At 38.3% G+C, this 21191-nt stretch overlaps 3 pseudogenes; 2 read left to right on the top strand and 1 right to left on the bottom strand.

Moving 5' to 3' along the window:
- The window catches only part of LOC143648929 (CCAAT/enhancer-binding protein gamma-like), a 73307-nt pseudogene extending 63272 nt beyond the window's left edge, over window positions 1-10035 (top strand).
- Window positions 10036-16618: 6583 nt separating this feature from the next.
- On the top strand, window positions 16619-17668 carry LOC143648928 (RNA-binding protein 48 pseudogene; annotated as a pseudogene).
- A 94-nt stretch (window positions 17669-17762) lies between these two features.
- LOC143647817 (transmembrane emp24 domain-containing protein 5 pseudogene) lies at window positions 17763-18457 on the bottom strand (annotated as a pseudogene).
- Window positions 18458-21191: the final 2734 nt, after the last annotated feature.

The raw sequence follows: 21191 nt of genomic DNA, 5'->3' as shown, positions 1-21191 counted from the left end.
GTTTCCTGCCTCTATCTAGAGTTAGAAGTGGGTATTTTCTTTTATTCTACCCCACTTGTAATGGGTCTGCATTTATGTCCTGGTGGCGACAGAGTTTACCTTTCTCCTGGTGCCTTAAGACTTTGATTCCTTAAGGGAGAAAGCTCTTGGCAAGATTTTAAGCTTTTTTTTCCCTGCAGTTGTGACTGCTCCCTTCCGTCAGAACTGCACCCACTGAGAGAGGCCTTCTGCATTGTCCTTTCCTGCCCAGTCTCTCTTGAGAGCACCTAGTAGAGGCTCTTGCATCTGTGAATTTGTGAGTACTCCTCTTGTGTCTGTGCTTCCCTTGTGCCTACAACTTTCATGCAAACTCACACTCAACCATTAGTGATTTGTGAAAAATGTTAGCTAAATTTTCTTATGCCTGTCATTTCTTCCTCCCACACTTTGCCATAAGTAAACCACTGTTCATATCTTGTCTCAACTCAGAGGGGCCCCTCTTAGATTTCAGGCTATTTGGTTGCCCTTAAACTTTAGCTCTATGATGGGTTCTGCAGTTTAGATAGACTTCTGTTGTTGTTAGGGTAGAAGTGATGTTTTATTCTAGCATTTCAGTGCAACTTAGCAGAACTTGGCCTCTCTAGAGCTTTTCTAAATGCAATTTTATTGACTTATATGCACATACCAAACAATCATTCAAAGTATACAATCAGTGGTTCATAGTATCATCACATAGTTATGCATTCATCATCACCATCAATTTTTGAACATTTTCATTACACCAAAAAAAATAAATAAATATAAAAGTGAAAAAGAACACCCAGAACATCCTATCCCCCCTATTATTTATTTATTTTTTGTCTTTGTTTTCTTATTCATCTGTCCATACACTGGATAAAGGGAGTGTCAGTCACAAAGTTTTCACAATCACATAGTTATATTGTAAAAGCTATATAGTTGTACAGTCACCTTCAAGCATCAAGACTATTGGGTTACAGTTCAACAGTTTCAGGTATTTCCCTCTAGTTACTCCAATACACCAAAAACTGAAAAGGGATGTCTATATAATGCATAAGAATAAACTCCACAATGACCTCTCATCTCTATTTGGAATCTCTCAGCCACTGATACTTTGTTTCATTTTACCTTTCCCCTTTTGGTCAAGAAGTCTTTCTCAACCCCATGATGCCAGGGCCAGGTTCATCCCCGGGAAGCATGTACCACTGAGGGGAGGAGGGAAGTGAGTTTACCTTTGTCAGCCCTTATCTCCCCACTGGCATAAAGTGATGTGGCTTTAATTCTCAGCCTTCCAGGAGCATGGTGATAGAGAGACAGAGGTGGAAGGCAAGCTTAAGCTGTTTCTGATTCCAGTCCCTTGGGTCTTTTGTGTCTCACATTCTTCTATCTGTGCCCATTTACACTCACACTCTCTCATTCTGCCCTTCTCTACACTAAAGATCTGAGTTAAGGCCTTATCTCTCAAAGGGGAATAGTTGACTCTCAGAGGCTCTTTCCAAGTTTTGAGGACCCAGAGGATTAAGAATTATTTATCCAACAAGAATATACTTAGCTGCTTCTTTGTACCTCAGTGGTAACTTGATCCTAAATCCATTCTTAGGTCTCTAAGTGATTCCAAATGGATCTCTATATGGGTCTAAATAATCTACCTACAAAATTTCAGTGGCTCGACACACAGACATTTATTTCCTATTCATGGTGCAGTCCAATGGAGTATTACTGAGTGGACTTCCATAACTCAGGCTCCTTGTACCTTGAGCTCTGCTCCCCTACTAAGGCCTCAATGTCTTCTTCATTCTGATAGTGGATGAGGAAATAAACCATGGAGAAGATGCACCTACTTCTTAGCCACAACAACACAGAAGTGAAGTACATAGGTTCTGTTATTATTTCATTGGTGATAACTAGTCACATGGTCCCACCAAGCTGCAAGGGAGGCTCAGAAACATAATCCTTAACAGAGAGATTGCTTTTCATCAACAACTCTGCACTATAGCAGAGGAGCACCAATCTGTGTGATTTAATAGTTGTGTTTGCCACAGTCTTGAAGAGGTTGGATGGGCAATGATGTCAATCAGTTGGCCCCAGCAAGGATTATATTTTGAGAAGACTCTATGGAAAGACTTCTCAGCAATCCTGAGTTAGAGGAGATTTGAGTTGTGACCTTGGGAGATTTAGAATGTGAGGTGAGGAACAGTTGGGGTGTGAGCAGGAAAATATTTATTGGATGGGCTCAGGAGATTTAGAGTATGAAATGACCATATTCTGTATGAGGCTGGGGCATGTCCTAGTTTTCCATACTACTGCAGACCCTGGCATTTAAGATAACATAACATAACATAATCTTTGATTACATAGTACCCACCATCTTCCTTATAGAGCAGATAAATATACTTCCATTCATTTAACAAACATGTATTAGACATTGTGCTACTCTCTAAAGGGAAGCACAAAATGAATAAGCTAAATTCCTACCCTCAGGGAGTTCAAGTGCTTATGTGCACTGACCTTTTCAGGACGGGCCTTTGCTGGGAACTTGAAATGCTGATACCAGAAAACCTCATTCCATGGGGAAATATCCTTTTATTGCCCTGCCTTTCTCTGAGTCAATACTTACTGTAGACTCTCTGGTCTGGTTCTGCCATCTACACAGTGCAGGAGTCCCTTCCCCACTTTCCCAGCAATAGCCATCTAGCCCAGGCTAGGAATATGCCAAGGTCAGGGAACTCACTGCCTCTGGGCAAAAGTTCTTCCTTTTATGGAACTGAACTCTGCTTCCCTTTTACTTTCACTCTTTGGTCCTGCCTTGGTCCTCTGAGCTACATAGAACAAACTGCCTCTTTGTCCAAAGGGAAGATCTTCAGAGATTGGGTCTTCTCTCCAGATAAGTCTCACCATCAATACCTACTTGCTCTGAGACCTTTTTCTGTTTATATCAAAGAACACCATAGAGGCTCTCTAGCCTATCCCCTCTCCCCTTAAGGAAGTCACCCACCATTACACTCACTTTCATCTGTGGACTCTTTCACACCGGTCAAGAACCATGAGCTAGTGATTTGCTGGTGATAGCAAACACCACTACATATACCAGCAAAACACTCCTTTAAAGTTTGACCTGAGCAGAGCCTATAAATCCAGCATTGTGTAGGGATGAGTGTGAAAACTTTCTGTTAGAGACTATCTTACTTTCTGTTAGAGACTATCTTCTTGTTCTTGGGGACTTCAGGAAGAGCATGCATACATTTAGGCGTATTCAGAGAAGGACTTGCACGAGGTCTATTCGATTAAGCTTTCTAAGAGTTTTAAATTTGTTCTCCCCTTGGTCTGTCATTTTGAGCATACTCCAAATGCCATTCTTTTGGGGGCGGGGAATTTAAATGGTTTGAAATTTCATGAAACACACTTTAAAGCTGTAAAGGCAATAAATATATTGCATCTGTTTAATTGATTATACACATTCACTGAAAAATGTGTTATGAGCAGCATTTTTAAAGGCTTTTGCTTTGCCTTTGCTTTCTCTTTATGTTCCACTTGAGCATTTTCCTCTCATATCCTTCTGTCCCTGGGTGGGAGGCCTGGTAAATAAGAATATCCCAGGGAGATCCAGGGAGCCAGCAACATCCTGGAAATCTGAGGCCACAAGGTTAAACACAAAAACTCTCTCTTTCCAGGAAAGAATGACTGAATCAGAGCAATGACCTTGGCTTTCAGTTACTCCTTATCCACCTTTTCCCACTCTTTTCCTCTCTGCTGCCTGCCCTACATGCACCAAGCTGTGGAGAAGTTGAGACTCCCCCACCCCTGCCCCTCCTGCCTTTGGCATGTGCACGAGTACTTATGTGACCACAAAGCTGAGCTGAGTCAAGCTTCCTCCCCAGCCCAGAGAAGAATGCCTGTCAGGAAGCTCGATTATTTAGAGAATATAAAATACAGTACTTCAATGGCACCATTTTTCACATACCCATAGAAAGAGGATGTAGAGTCAGTTGCAGGTCAATCTGCAAATTAGTCTTGTTCACACTAGGGCATCCTCCTCATTTCAACACAACTAACACTTGGTGCTTTTCTCTGCCACAGAAATTTTGGCTTTGGCTCTAATCTCAACAGAAGCAGTCCAGTGAAACTTGCTATTGAAATGTAGGCTGTGTTGTTAGCAAAGGGACCCGCCTTTGGATTTTCTCCTGCAATTCCTGTGCCAAGTCAAGCTACAGCAAAACCTCGGATTTTTGAAATTTATTTCAAAACTTCAGGGTGTTGAAATTTATTTCTGGATATCATGCCTGGTCTTAAAACAAAACCACAATGTTAGCAGCAGGACCGGAGAAACTAGTGCCTCTTGTGCTATTTGGCTCCAATGCAATTCGATAAAGTCTCTGATAACATTTTACTCTTGATTGATGTTCTTTCCATGGTAAATGCCAAAAGCTTTTGAGTCAGTAGCAATAGAGACTTCTTGGCAATAGAGACTGTGCCCAAGAGTAAAATGGCACAATTTTGCTTTTCTTAGAGTCTATGATGGACTGGTGGATCTTCTTCTGTTATTAAAATGCATTTATATTTACATCATAACAAAGATGCTTCAATTACACAAAATACTGATGCTCAGAATTTAATTTACATTGCTGGGCTACCGAGCTCCAAATACTTTATTACTTTGGGAAAAAAAAAAAGATCCTTGTGTAAAAGTCATTGGCTTTTCCAAAAGAAATTGGACTGGGCAAACATGGTTTGTGTATGTTTTTCATTTAAAACATACATCCTGGCTCAGAGACCTAGTGTGAAACCCAATCAACTCAGGGAAATGAATAATCCTTACTCTTGGATCACTTTACTTCCCCTCAATGAAATAATTCTAGGGGTCAAATAGTGAACAGGAGTATTTGGTTTTAAAGATTTTTTTTTCTGGTTACAAATAAAGTTGAACCTTCTTCAACAAGGTAATCCACCTTCCTCTCTCTTACACTGGTTCCCCATCAGCACTCCCCACCTACCTCTTTACCTGGGAAGAAGGCGGACTGTAGGGAAATGGGGTAGGCAGAGAGAAAGGGGAGGTTAGACTTTGAACATATGTCCTTGAGTAAGTAGTGTATAGGTGCATGCTTTGCAAGTGAGGAGTAGATACCATTTCTTTGACTTTGAAAATGTCTTTGATCCCTTCTACCTAAAAACCTGCTTTACCAGGTTGGCAGACAAATATGACCACATCTGTCTGTGATATTCAAAGTAGTCACTTTAACTACTCCCACTGCCAGAGTTGCAGGAAGCCCCATCCCTCTCAAGACTTCCCACTCGTATTGTCCAAGGATTCTCAGGATTTTCAGCCTAAGTGTGCTTGGTATGAGAAAGTGGGAAGGAGGAACAAATTGCCACGGCTCTGCCTGAGAAGGCCTGGTCCTCCTCCTGAGCATTACGAGCCAATATGGCTAAGCTGCTTCTGTTTTCTGGACTCCACATTCAAAGCCTTTCCTAGCCTGTGGGGAGTCTGGGGTCAGGGAGCAGGTTCTTGGGGTCCTTTCCCATCAGTCTGACCAACTCAGACCCAACCATTCAGCCCATTAGAGAGCTTCTAGTAGTGTGGGTCCTCAAAATGAAGGAGTTGGGGTTGATTTGAGCTCTTCCTCTCAGGAGGCTCAATTCTTCATTTTATGCATGTTTACCAGCTCCTTCCAAGCGGGGGCGGTGGGCTGGAGGAGGGACTTGTTATGCTTGGTTTGGAAAATCTCTAAGTCTGTAAATACTAGGAAATTGTTTATTTGTTTGTTCTGTGGCTTAGCTTTGCTTTCTGCAGTAACCAACAGTTAAGCACAAAAGAAAACAAATGAGCCCCAAGCACCCAAGGGCCAGGACAAGCCAAAAATGAGGTCCCAATAATAAAGTGGCCTCTATTCCAGAAATAAATGCCCTCGGGAAGGATGTGCTGCCTAGAAGGGGCACATTTAGGTGTTAGCCGAGCTCTCTACTTCCAAGTAGAATTCTAAGGCCGTGGTAGAAAGCCTCACAGGACACAGTGGAAGCTGTGATGTTTCACTGTCACTAGAGAGTCTGAAGTTTGAGACAAGTGCTAGTAAGGATCAAATTTATTCCTAAGAAATTTACCTCTGCCTTGGACACTTGCTCCAAATAAAGGCAGCAACTGCTAGCAGTCACATTAGTTTTAGACCTGTTGGTTCAGGCACATGTAACTAACTCAGTGTGCATATAACCCAGTCTCTGCTGTATTTTATTCAAGCCCCCAATTTTTTTTTAAAATGTTCAATCCTACAGAAAACTTCCAAGAACAGCTCAATAATATACACTTACGATTTGTATGCTTTTCTGTATGTATGGTTATACTAAAAAATAATTAGCAAAAAATTAAGAATAGTACAATGAAAACCTATATATCCTTCAGCTAAATGCACCAATTTTAATATTTCATCATATTTGCTTCCCCCTCTTTCTGTCCATTTATATATTCAGGATTGTCATGATACTTTACCCTTAAATACCATGTATTACCTACAAGCTAGGAAATTCTCCAAAATAACCACAGTTCCAATATCACTTTAAGGAAACTTAACATTGAATCAATATTATTATTGGACATATAGTGCATATGACGTTTCTCCAATTTCCATTATAGCTGGATTTTCAAAAATATCTGAGACAATTAAGAATTACACATTGAATTTAGTTGTTATGTCTCCTTAGTCTCTAAATAGAGACTAGTCCCACTGACGTTTTTTTTTTTTATCTTTCATGTCATGACTTTATGAGTCAATGAGGCAAAAATTTTTTTTGCAGAGATTTATTTCTTCTGATTGTTTCCTAATAATTTATTCCAGGCTATACATTTTTGACAGGAATAGTACATAGGTGATATTGTTTTATTCTCATTGCAGTTCATGGGGTAGAGGAGCCCATGATATCTATTTGTCCCATTACACGGGGAGTTCTATTTGATCATTTGGTTAAGGTCATGTCAGCCAGACTTCTCTTCTGTAATTACTGTATATGTCAATCGGAAAGAATATATTGAGAGAACATTCTAAATAATAATAGCTAAAAAATTACTTTTAGTTATTGGCTTATATAATGGTCTACTTGATCTCTTCTGTTTTCTTTAGTTTTCTTAGAGGATTCCACTCTCACCCTAAAGCACGTCTCTGGCAGAACTGCCCCAGGATATTTATGCAGCTGTACGCCGTTGATCACCTGCTGCTTATTTGTCCTCCCTGACTCCTATTTGATCTAAAGCCCCTCATTATTCTCATTAGTTTAAAGACGTTCTCTGATTAAACTTAATGAATCTGGTGAGCCCAGAGGTCTGCTGACTTTTCCTAGCTCTCTCTGGGCAGAATCTGATCTGCTGCCCAGTCTCTTTTTCTTAAATAGTCATGCATGTATTTATTTTCCCTCTTTGAGGGAAAACTATGGATTGAATAAAAAATACAACTCATATTCCAAACTAATCTCATAAGCATGACATAAAATTGAACATTATTGCAAACACACACACACACACACACACACACACACACACACACAAACAACCCACAAAGGAGTTTTAGAGTGAGAGAGATTGCAGTGTAGAAAGAGCACTGTACTGAGAGTTAGGAGACCTGAGTTCAAGTCCCAGCTCTTTGCTTTATAAGCTGTGTGATCTTAGGCAAGTCACTTTATCTCTCTGAATTACCTCCATAAATAAAATCACATTTATATTGGTGTTAATGCACTAAACAAAGGAAACTAGATGAATTTTTACTGATATTGGATGATTATTTATGGTATATAACATTTACTTTAGGTGGCCCTGAGAGACATCTCAAAGAGGAAGTAATTCTATCAGTTAGGATAGGTCAGGTTATTCTGTGGTAACAAATTAACCCCAAATCTCAGGGATTTGGTGCAACAGAAATGCATGGAGTAGCTAAATTCCAGTGTCAGCTTGGTCAGGTGATGGTGCATAGCTGTTCTGTTGCTGTGGACTTAAATCATCAGCATGTGAATTTCATCTATGGATGATTACATCTGCCGTGGGCTAAGGGGAGTGTTTTCAGCATGAGCGAGGCTTGAAAGGAGAAGTCAAACCAGAGCTCAGAACTCAGACACAGACATTTGGAGATGCAGAAAGGAATCACCCCAGGGAAAGATGTTTGAACTCAGAAGCCAGGAGAGAGGCCGGCAGAGTTGAAGTGTGCCTTCCTTTGTGACAGAGAAAGCCAGAGGAAAGACAGCTGCCTTTCCTCCGAAGAACCGTGAATTTGTAACTAAATAAATACCCTTTATAAAAGCCAGTTCATCTCTGCTGTAATGTATTATGTTCTGGGAGCTTTAGCAAACTAAATTAGTGTATTTCTTGCTTATGTTATTGGGTCATCATAGGCTGGCTAAGGCCCTACTTCACTTTGTCTTCATTCCATGACCCATGCTGATGGAAAAGCCTCTATCAGGAGCATTGCCAATCTTATGGAAGATATAAAGGAGACAGGGCAAGCCATATTCTGGGTCTTACAGCTTTTCATCAAGCAAAGTAACTTACACGGTTATGCCTAAAGTCAGTGTGGTGGGGAAATATGATCCTCTTGAAGGGAAGAACATTTCAGGCAGTGAAATATTTGGTAATCAGCAATAAAACTTGAAAACAAAGCACAATGATAGACCCTTGGATGCACCATGAGGAAAAATTTGTTCAATGTGTTAAGTGACATAGGCAGATTAATCAAATATGAGTTCCAACCTATAATCTGTAGTTCAGTTGATTCTCACGTGGCCAACTCTTTATAGTAAGCTCTGGATGAGTAACACCAGTGAAATACCAATTTAATGGTAGCCAAAGTTTCTCCAAACAGCACTGGGGAGACCACCAAGTCTGTGGTAGAGGTACTGAAATATCTATCTTGAGAACTCTACAGGCATTTCTGATGATTGAGCACAATGCCACCCGTGACAAGTCTTTGGGTTATGCAAATATAAGGTGTGGTTGTATCACTGCCACTAGCCTGGGAGTACCTCAGGGGTAGAGAGTAAAGTTTATTCATCTTTGGATTCCTAGTGCTTAGTCCATGGTAGCATGTAGTAGAATATGGATAAATGCTGATGGAATGAGTGATTGAATGAAGGCAAATATAAGGAAATTTGGATTTTTCCTGGATTTTTAACTCACCAATTCCATCAGGTTCTCACAGTTAAGAACAGAGAAAGATCCCCTCATGGTTCTGAGGAGAGACTGGGAAGACTAACCATTGTGAAATAAACTGAGAACATTCTCCATAACAAAGGCCTACTCTCCTGGGGGGAAAAGATTTCACCAGAGCCTTAGCTCACTTGGGTGGAAGACATTTCTCCCACCCTAGCCCCTCTAAGCCTTCTTGCCTCATCATGCCTCTCAGCGAGGCTTTCTGATCTAGAAAAGGGAGTTCACCCCTGGGGAATTAAATAGCAGATGGTACATGAGAAGCTTTCTGTAAATTAAGTGTGGAAACCATTGATCACCTTGCTCTTGTTTCTACCGGTTCTGTGTTGGCAAGGGAGAGTGCCCAAATAAGCAAGATAGCACAGCAACCCAGTATTATGGAAGTGAGCAAAATAAGTATTATCCAACCTCAGGCTCATGACAGTGGCTTACAGCATGTACCTCAGCCAGTGCCCGCTGGCCCTGGCAGTGGAGGCAAAGCCATGCCTCCCAGCAAGCAGAGCAAAATGAGTTCAGCCATGGATGAAAGCAGTGACAAGTATAATCGATGCAGAGAGAGGAACAACATGGCTGTGAATAAGAACCTGTAGAAAAGCAAGTAGAAAGCACAGGAGCCCCTGCAGAAAGCACAAGGTAACGCGATAGAAAGCAAATCAGCCCAAAGAAGACAATGAACCAATGGAAGCAAAATAAAATTGTTGACAAGGGAATTAAGCATACTTAAAGATTTTAATTCTTGAGCATGCACGCAAACTTGAAGACAAATGCAACCCATGAGCACTGAAAATACAACTACAAACTCTGATAATGCAGCAGTAGACCTCATCCTTTCCAAACTTCACAATTTATGGCTTGAAAGTTAAAAGTATGACTTCTTATACCACTCATATCAATGGCTGAACATTGGCTTGTTCCATTATTCAAAGATCCATTGAAAATTGTTTTCTAGGATCAGCATTGAAAAGTTGATTAGCTAAAAATGTTAACCATGTAATTCAAATATGTTGTTTTAAATGATATTGATTTTTTTATAAAAAAAAATCCAAACGTTTTTAAGGTATTTCTTTTTACCATACTAAAAAAAATATCATGGACCTTGATGTTCTTGATAAATATTGACTTTCAAAAAAATGCTTCTTTTTTAGGTGGACAAAAGGAATGGGGAGCTAGCAGGTTGTGCAGAGAGTTCCTGGTTTTTAATCGATGTGGTTAAGTGGATTAGGAAAAGTTGAATGCCATCTATATTAATACATTTCTGTTTTTTCCTAAACATTGTATTAAAAATAATTAGGGCAGGGCGGTGCAATGGTGGCTTAGTGGCAGAATTCTATCCTGCCATGCCAGAGACCTGGGTTCGATTCCTAGAGCCTGCCCATGCCAAAAAATAAAAAGTAAAAAAAAAAACAATAATTAGGGCAATAGAAAGCAATCACTTTGTAATTTGGAATGATGTTATATTTAACACAACTCCTATTTTAGCATAATGATTTTCCCCAAAAATTACAAGTTGATTTTTAATAATGATGCTCAGTTAAGTAAAGAGATCCCATTGCATTTTAAAGGCATATATAGCCAGTTGGCTTAAAGATAGAGATAATATTTGAGAAACAATTAGATTTTGTTTTTTGTTTTTATAAAAATATAGCCTGTTAGAATTATACTTTTGGGGTACTTTTGGGTTATTGGATCAGCATTGTTTTGTTTCCTGAAAAAACATCTCAGTAGTTTAGATAAACTCACGTACCAAAATTTTAGTTTCTACAGATGCCAGTAAAGTAAGCATTATTTCAATACCATTTTGCAGCCAACTCAATAAACAAAATAGCTTAATAGTTTAACCAGACAAGCTGCTGATTAGAATTTGGAATACTAATTCAGGTAGTGTCTACTATATTCAAAATAATTGTCATGAGCCATAATTTCTAAAGCCAAACATTTTTTGTGAAGGATGATTTTGGTATTTTATTTTAACCAACTGATGATTAGAAAAATATATCATTTACGCTATACCATCTTCCAATATGGGTGTAAAAAAAACTTGAAAGTGTAAGGTTTCAAGCTTTAATTTATTTCACTTAAATTCATCTTTTTGTATTGTTTTGTGAAAAAAGTAAAGAGATTAGAAAGCTATCATGCTAATACCAGTCAAAAGAAAGCTGGATTGGTAATATTAATTTTAGTTAAAACTAACTTCAGAACAAGAAAAATTATCAGAGATAAATAAGAGCATTACGTAATGATAACAGAATCAATAACAATGCATATGTATCTTAAAACAAAGCATCAAAATATGTCAGGCAAAACTGATAACACTGCAAGGAGGAATAAACAAATCCACTATTAAATTTGGAGACTTCAACACATCTCTTTCAGGAACTGATTAATCAAACAGGCAGAAAATCAATAAGGATACAGTTGGCCTGAACTGTACTATTAATCAATTTAATCTAATTGACATTTATAAAAACTCCATCCATTATCAGAATACACATTACTCTCAAGCTCCTATGGATTGTTCACGAAGTGTTTCCTTTGACCGCTCAAGCAAATACCATGCAATGTGCTGGCTTAAGCAATGGCGATATATTAGCTCATGGTTTCGAACCTGGGACAAAGTCCAAATCAAGGATTCATCAAGGCAATGGTTTCTTCCTGGAGTCTGTCATTCTGGGGCTGGCTGCCAGTAGTCCTTGGGCCTTGACTCTTTGTCACATGATGATGCACATGGTGGCCTCTCCTGGGCTTTCTCTTCTCTTCGGGGATCCATTAACCTTCAGCTTCTGGCTTCCTGTGGCTTCCTTTGTCCCTGTCTGAATTTCATTCTGCTGATAAAGGACCCCAGTAAAAGAGGTAAGACCCATCCTGATTGAGGCGGGTCACACTTTAATTAAAATAACCTCATCAAAAATTCCTACTTACATTGGGTTCACACACACAGGAATGAATTAAGTTTAACAACATGTTTTATCTGGGGTACATACAGCTCCAAACCACCACACCAAGCAGGCCATCCTAGGTGATAAAATAGACCTTAACAAATTTAAAAGAGTCAAAATCATGCAAAGTATGTCCTCAGACTACAGTGGCATTAAAATAGCAATCAACAACAGAAAGACAACTAAAACAAAACAAAACAAATTAAACAATACATTTCTAAGTAAAACATGAGTCAAAGAAGAAGTCTCAAAAGAAATTTTTTAATATTTTGAACTAAATGAAAACGGAAATATAATTTAGGGGATGCTGTGACAGCAATGTTTAGAGGGAAATTTATAGAATTTTATGAATATATTGGAAAAGAAAAAGATCTAAAGTCAAAAAAGATCTAAAGCTGCCATTTTAAGAGACTAGAGAAACAAGAGCAATAGAAACTTAAAGCAAGGAGAATAAAATAATTAAAATTAGAGTAGAATTTAATGATGTAAAAAATAGGAAAACAATAGAGAAAATCAAAGAAATAAAAAGTTTATGCTTTGAAAAGATCAATAAAATTGATAAGCCAGAATAACAAAGATAAAAAGGGAGAAGAACAAATTACCAATATTAGAAATGAAGAGGGCTTATCATGTCTAATTTCGTGGGTATTAAAAGGATAATAAAGGAGTACTATGAACAACTCTATACCCAAAAATATGGTTATAGATGAAATGGACCAATTTCTTGAAAAATTCAAACAACCAAAACTCATTAAAAAAGAAATAGATAATCTAAATAGGTTTGTATCTATTAAAGAAGTTAAATCAAATAATGAAGTAAAGAAAACAATAAAGAAATATTAATTAAAAAAGAAAGGACCCTGATTGACCAAGAAAGTGGCATGAGATACTCTAGGGAGTCATTTTCCCAAAGAATTTTTTAACAACTACCAAAAACTGGCAGAGCTGCCTTCTTCAGAGATGCTGAAAACAGTTAAAGGGTTGCAATAATTAGATGAGGGCCAAATCCAGAAAATGCAACTTAAAAATAATAAGAAAGCAAAAATAAAGTAGGAAGGCTCATGGCACCCTTGCTGCCCTCTGCTCCACCCCTTCCCCTGTTGAGAGATAAGCCAACCTATGCTTTCACTGCAGGTCCTTGACCCCATTTGGGAGGAAGCAGAGTAACCCCTATACACAAACAGGGATGCTTGCATGTCTGTAACAACTATCTGTGGTGGCGTGAAGAACTGAACCAAGATTCTTGCTTCTGCCTCATCATCCCAGAACTTGCCCTGCACACAGAAGCAGCTTGTAACAACTAAAACAGTGTAAGAAACAATCAAATAGGAGCAGATCGAGGAGAAGGATTAGTGGCTTTAAGACACTAGAGAACCCACGAGGGAAGGAAAGTCTATTTCATAGGAAGAAGAGGGGGCATTCTGATCACTATAAATAGGGAAATCCTAAGTCCATAAGTGTATGCCCAGGACAAGGCACATGCCCAGAATAGATTAGGGAGGAACCTGAACTTTCATACTGGGCTGGTCTTCTTGGCAGGAGGGCTAAACTCTGAAAGACAGCACCAGCCAACATACAGCCAACTTTCAGACTGATGAAGGTGTTCTATGCATTGGTTTGTTTGCTTTTGTTACCTCCTGGCACTCAAGGAAATCTCTTTCATATCACTATCTGGTTACAAACTTAAGGGGCACACAGCCCAGCTATTAAGTTCCAGGGTTAACACATTAAAATATTCAGATTTACAGTGTGCAACAAATATTACAAAACAAACAAAGAAATAGGAAATGATGGCCCATCTAAAGGAACAAGATAAAATATCAGAAACAATCAATGAAGAACACCAGATTTGGACATATCAGACAACAACCTTAAAAAGTGATCTTAAATATCTTCAGAAAGCTAAAGAGAAAGAACTAAAGGCTATCAGGAAAATGATAAATGATCAAAATGAGAATACCAGTACAGAGATAGAAATGTTGAAGTTGAAGACCACAGTAACTGAAATTTAACATTCATTAGAGGGGTTCAATAGTAGACTGGAGCTGGCAGAAGAAAGAATCCATGAACTCAAAGACAATACAGTTGAAATGTTTCAGGCTGAGTACTGGGGAGAAAAAAATGAAGAAAAATGAAAAGAGCCTAAGAGACCTTTGGGACCCCATCCAACATACCAAAATACACATTATGGGAGTCCCAGAAGGAGAGGAAAGAGAGAAAGGGACTGAAGGAATAGTCAAGGAAGCAATTCCAGAAAATCTCCCAAATTTAACGGAAGATAAGAATATACACACACATTGAAGAAGTTCAATGAAACCTAAACAGAATAAACTTGAAGAGATCCATGCCCAGAAACATTATGATCAAACTGTTAAATTTTAAACACCAAGAGAGAATCCTGAAAGCTGCAAGAGGGAAGAAGCATGTCAGGGTAAGGGAGCCTCAATAAGAATAAGTGCTGACTTCTCATTGGCAACCCTGAAGGCAGTGGGATGAAATATTTAAAATGCTAAAAGAAAATAACTGCCAACCAATAAATTTGTCTCCAGTAAAACTCTTTCAAAAGTAAGGGAGAGATAAAGACATTCCCAGATAAACAAAAGCTGAAGGAGTTTACCACCACAAGACCTGTCATAGAAACAATGCTAAAGGGATTCTGCAGGTTGAAAGGAAAAGATACTAGACAGTATATTAGAGCAGCATAAAGAAATAAAGATCTCTGGAAAAGGTGGCCACATGGGTAATTATAAATGGCAGTACCATTGTATTGTGTTTTTTGTATGTAACTACACAGTTGCTTTTTACATGATCTAGAATGCAAATGCATAAAAATAATGGTACATCTATGTCTTTGAACACACAACACATAAAAATATAATTTGTGACAAGATAAAAAAGGTGGGGGTAGGAGAGGTATATGATATGGTTTGCGAATGCTATTTAAATTAAGTTGGCATCAAATCAAATGAGATTGTTATAGATTTAAGATTTTAAATTTAAGTCATATGTAAGCGACAAAGAAAATATTTGGAAGAAAAACATACACAGAAGAGAGAAGGAACTCAAAATGGCACACTAATAAAGATCAAAGAAATATGAAACTCAGCAGCACTGGAAGAATTGAGGGGTAAAATAAATATTTTACAAATATTACAAATTAATTTATTTTTGTAATATTACAAAAAAATTTACAAATATTTACAAATACAAAACCAAGTAGTAAAATGGTGGATGTAAGTCCTGCATTACCAGTAGTTACTTTTATTTATTTACTTATTTTTGTTTTTTGCATGGGCAGGTACCAGGAATTGAACCTGGGTCTCCAGCATGGCAGGAAAGAACTCTGCCTGCTGAGTCACTGTGGCCTGCCCAGTAGTTACTTTTAATATCTTGGATTAAGCTCTCCAGTCGAAAGGCAGAGATTGGCAGAATGGATAAAAAAAAAAAAAAAGTATGACCCAACTATATGCTGTTTACATGAAACACACCCAAAATTCAAAGAAGCAAGTACATTGAAAGTATGGAAAAAATGTACCATACAAATAATGGGAAAAAGAGAGATGAAGTAGATATACAAATATCAGATAAAATAGACTTCAAGTCAAAAACTGTTAAAGGAACAAAAAGACTCTATATACTGATAAAAGGGTCAGGTCAACAGGAAGATATGATCATTATAAATATATATGCACCAAACAGCAGATTCTCAAAATATTTGAAGCAAATATTGGTGTATTTGAAGGGAGAAATAATTGGTTCTACATTAATAGTAAGAGATGTCAATGCACCATTTTCAATAATGGATATAATCTCTAGACAGAAGATCAGTAAGGAAATAGACTTGAATGGTACATAAATCAACTAGACCTATATAGAACTATGTATATGAAACACCCAACAAGAGCAGAATACACATATTTATCTAGTGCGTATGGGTCATTCTTGAGGATAGACCATTTGTTAGGTCATCAAACAATTCTCAATAAATGTTAAAAGATTGAATTATATAATGTATCTTCTCCAACCATAAGGAATGAAACTAGATATCAATAACAGAGGGAGAATTGAAAAATTCACAAATATGTGGAAATTTTAAAATGTGCTCTTAGACAACCAATGGATCAAAGAAGAAGTCACAAGGGGTATGAGGAAATATCTTGAGGTGAATGAAAATAACACTCAGAGAAACTTATGGGATGCAGCAAAGGCACTGCTAAGAGACAAATTTATAGCTCTAAATGTTTACATTAAAAAGAAGGCTGAGATGATGATATGGTAGCCTACGACAAACTCTGAGATCTGTCCTGTAACTACTCGTTGAAGAACACTTTGAAAACTAGTGCTTTTTTCTTTCTTTGCTTTGCATTTATGTGATATTATACAAAAAAAAAGTTAAAACAAAAAAGAAAAAAAAGAAGAAATCTCTCAAATCAGTGATCTAATCTAATCAGTGATCACCTGGAGGAACTAGAAAAAGAAGAACAAAATGCAAAGTGAGGCCAAAGCTGTCAAGAAGGCGTTGAGTAGTGGGGAACTAGGGGGCTCATTCGACCACCACGTGCAGAGAGCGGTGTGCGACTCGCGGGCAAAGTATCAGGACCGTAGACGGCCTCGCGCTGTCAAGGTATATACAATCAACTTGGAATCTCGGTACTTAATAATATAAGGAGGTCCTGCAGTGGGAGCAATGAATGAATTAGTTGAACGATTTGCTTTATATGGTGTGATTGAGCAATATAATGCTCTAGATGAATACCCAGCAGAAGAATTTACAGAAGTTTATCTTATCAAATATCTGAATTTACAAAGTGCAAGGACAGCCAAGAGAAAAATGGATGAACAGAGTTTCTTTGGTGGATTGCTTCATGTCTGCTATGCTCCAGAATTTGAAACAGTGGAAGAAACTAGAAAGAAATTACAAGAGAGAAAGGTTTATATAGTGAGAACTACTAACAGTAAAGAACATTACATGACAAAGAAGAAACTGGTTATAGAGCATAAAGACAGAAAAGATTTTAGACGAGACTTCCATTCAGAGATGTCTGGATTTTGTGCAGCCACGTTGAACACTTCTACTGGCAACTCAAATCCATGTCTTCCTTATTCCTATGAATTGCCTTTATGTTATTTCTCCTCAAAATGTACATGTTCATCATGGGAGCATGTGAACACAGCATCACATGCTTCTCAGGATGGTAGAAACCATGATGCAACAATGGAGCATTATAACTACGATAAGTCTTTGCGGAAGATACAGATGAAAAATTTTAAAAAGTCATTAGCCTGTCCTGATGCACAGAAGATTATTACTTTTTCAGAGGCAATTGACAGATTTATGCCTAGGACAAGCCAGCTCCAAGAGCAGAAAAGAAGAAGGGAAGATGATTATAGACTTGGAACTTTCCTTGAAACAAGCACGAGTAGTAGTGAGGTTTTGATTGGGCCTCAATTACCAGATATACCTAAAGTGGCTATGCATGATGACTCATTGAATACAACGGCAAACTTCATTCGGAATAAACTTAAAGAGACTCTTCAGCATATAAACCTGAATGGCTGACACCACCACCATGACAACTAAATTAACCATAGACCAGAAATTGACTCTATCAAAGTTGCTTTCTTGTACATTTCTATCACGAGCTTCAAATGCTCTAAGCCGAGTTTGAATATGACCACTTTTGCTTAGTCTGAACTTGATGCTATTGATGGATTCCAGGATATCTTCTAGTTTCATATCCAACATATCTGTGCCGGTAATATATTTCTTCCAATCTTCTTGTCCTTGTTCCTGTTCTCCCATGTTATTGAGGATTAATTCAAAGAAAATCACTTTCTCAGAAATGGTGCTGAATGTATTGTCAAAGCAGAACATGTAGTCACCAACTTCGGTCTCGATTGTGTGAACTCCATCTGATTTTCTTTGTTCAAAAACTAGCATTTTGTCTTCTGGAGAGGCAAGATGGAAATCAATATCCAATCCTGCTCCATCTAAAACTTGGTACTCAATCTCCAGCGAGGCCTTCAGGGACATGGGCTGATAGAAACACTCCTTCTGGCCGGCTGGCAGGGTAAACATGAAGTCGCTGTCTAGGGAAGGTGTGAAGCCGGCAGCCCCCCGGAATGGCACTGATGGCACAGCTACCAGGAGGAGTACCGGGAGGAGCAACCAGATATTTTCGCCCATCCCTACCAAGGCGATCTCAGGCTGAAAGAGGCTGGGACGAGTTAGTTATTGGCGCCTGAGCTCCGCTTTTCGTCTCTGGACTCCTCTTGATTAGTAGAGAAACCTGGAGCCTGAAGAAACTCCAGGTGGAGGCAACGGTTGCAAACGTTCCCTCAGAGAAACTCTGTCCTCCAGGAAGGAATTTTTATGAGCCAAGTCAATTATTAGGCTGACCCAGCTCAGAAAATTTTTGTCATTCATATGTGAAAAACCATGATACAAATAAAATACTATACCTATGTCCAAAATTCTAAAAACTTACTTGACCACAATGTGTGTGCTGGTTTGAAAGGATGTATGTCCCCTAGAAAAGCCATGTTTTTAATCTAAATTCCAGTTCATAAAGGCAGAATAATCCCTATTCAATACTATATGTATGAATCTGTAATCAGATCATATCCCTGGAGATATGAATTAATCAAGAGTGGTTGTTAAACTGGATTAAGTGACAACATGTCTCCACCCATTGGGTGGATCTTGATAAATTTCTGGAGTCCTATAAAAGAGGAAACATTTTGGAGAATGAGGAGATTCGGAGAGAGCAGAGAATGCTGCAGCACCACGAAGCAGACAGTCCAAGAGCCGGTGACCTTTAGAGATGAAGAAGGAAAATGCCTCCAGGGGAGCTTCATGAAACGGGAAACCAGGAGAGAAAGCTAGCAGATGATGCTGTGTTCACCATGTGCCCTTCCAGATGAGAGAGAAGCTCTGTGTTCTCCATGTGCCTTCTCACTTGAAAGAGCACCCCTGAACTTCGTTGGCCTCCTTGGAATCAAGGTATCTTTCCCTGGATGCCTGTGATTGGACATTTCTATACAGTTGTTTAATTGGGACATTTTCTCAGCCTTAGAACTGTGAACTAGCAACTTATTAAATTCCCTTTTTAAAAGCCAAAAAAAAAAAAAGCAAAGTGAGCAGAAGGAAGGAAATAAAGAAAAGAGCAGAGATTAAATAGATAAAGAATTAAAAAAATAGAGAGAATCAACAAAACCAAAAGTTGATTCTTTAGACATATCCATAAAATCAACAAACCCTTAACTAGACTGGCAAAGAAAAGGAGACAGAACACACAACTAAAATCAGAAATGAAAGGAGGAATTGCTACTGACCCCACAGAAATAAGAAGGATTATAAGAGAATACTATGAGCAAGCATGTGAACAAATGAGATAAATGAGATGAAATGGGCAAAATCACACAAACTACCTACAGTGACTCAAGAAGAAATAGAAGATTTCAAAAGACCAATAAGAGGTAACAAGATTGAATCAGTAATCAAAAACCTCTCAGCAAAGAAATGTCCAGGACCAAGTGGTTTCATTGGTGATTTTTTCTAAACATTCCAGAAGAATTAATACCAATCTTGCTTAAACTCTTTCAAAAAAAATTAAAGAGGAGTGAATAATTCCTAACTCATTCTATGAGGCCAGCATCACCCTAATACGAAAGTCAGAAAAGAAATCTTTAGACCAATACCCCTAATGAATACAGATGCAAAAATCCTTAACAAAATACTAGCAAACCAGAGCAAATAGCACATTAAAAGAATTATATAGCATGAACAAATGGGATTTATCCCAGGAATGCAAGCATGGTTCTACATAAGAAAATTGATTAATGTCATATACCACATTGACAGAACAAAGGAATAAAACAATAAACAATTGATCATCTCAATTAACACAGAAAGTGCATTTGAGAAAATCAGTCATTGCCAGGGGCTTGGAGGCAGATGGAGAGAGTTGACTAGGTGAGGCACAGGAGAATTTTTAGGGCAGTGAAAATTTACTGTATAATACTGAACGGTTGAATACATGACATTGTGCATTTTTCAAAAGCCAGAGAACTGTACAGCAAAGGAATGAATTCTAATGTATGCAAATTCAAAATAAAAATCATTCAGGAGGCCAAGGAATTCAAGGATGGAAAGCAGAGTGTGACAAAGCAATCTAACTGTATTACAATTGTATAAAGTAACCTCACTGAAAGGGCTGGCGGAAATATTCCTGACCTAAGTAACTGCAAATGAGTGGAGCCTACCAAAGGCAAAAGAAACCATTCATAAGTACTGTATTATAGTTGATACAGTTGTTTCCCACAGAATTATGTGTTAACAGTTCAAGTACCACTGTATATGTACGCTGGAATTAAACAAGTAAATGGATGGCAAATCATGGGAGTCAGCTTTCTTGCTGTTTGAGTAGGACTTTATAGATGAGCAAGGGAAAAGCTAGAATGATCCATGTGTTAATGGATTAGAGTTGGAGACATCTGTATGAACTCATGTTAGCTTAATATAAATACAGATGGTTACATGTAGAAATATCTATGTTAGTGTACACATATATATTTCCCTGCTCTATCAACTACAAGGCCTAGAGTCAATGATACTAGCAAGGATCACACCTAGCACCGTTCTTGGTTTCAAATGTCATTGTCCTTCAGTCACATGGACATTGACTATCAATCATGCCTATGTAATGAGACCCAAATAAACTCAAGACACTCAAAGTTCCAATGAGTTTCCAAAGTTGAGAAGATACACCATTGTGCCAGGAGAGTGAAGCATACTGACTCCATGGTGGAGAGGACATGGAACCTTGTGTTTGAGACCTTCCACCCCCACAGCTTGCCTATGCATCTCTTCATTTGGCTGCTGCTTGTTTGTATTCTTTTACTATGATAAAGCTATAATCATAAATAGAGTGCTTTCAGTCAGTTCTGTGAGTCATTCGAGTGAATTATGTAATGTATAGCTATAGCTAGTTGATCAGAAGTGCAGGTGGCTTGGGTTCCAGAACTTATGACCTATGCCTGAAGGGCAATTTTTTAGCAGATTGCCCTTAACCTGTGGAGTC

This window comes from Tamandua tetradactyla, chromosome 10 (assembly GCF_023851605.1).
Source record: "Tamandua tetradactyla isolate mTamTet1 chromosome 10, mTamTet1.pri, whole genome shotgun sequence".
In the NCBI taxonomy this organism is placed as follows: Eukaryota; Metazoa; Chordata; class Mammalia; order Pilosa; family Myrmecophagidae; genus Tamandua; species Tamandua tetradactyla.
Note: the sequence above shows the minus strand (reverse complement) of the source record. Positions and strands in the feature narration are given on the sequence as shown.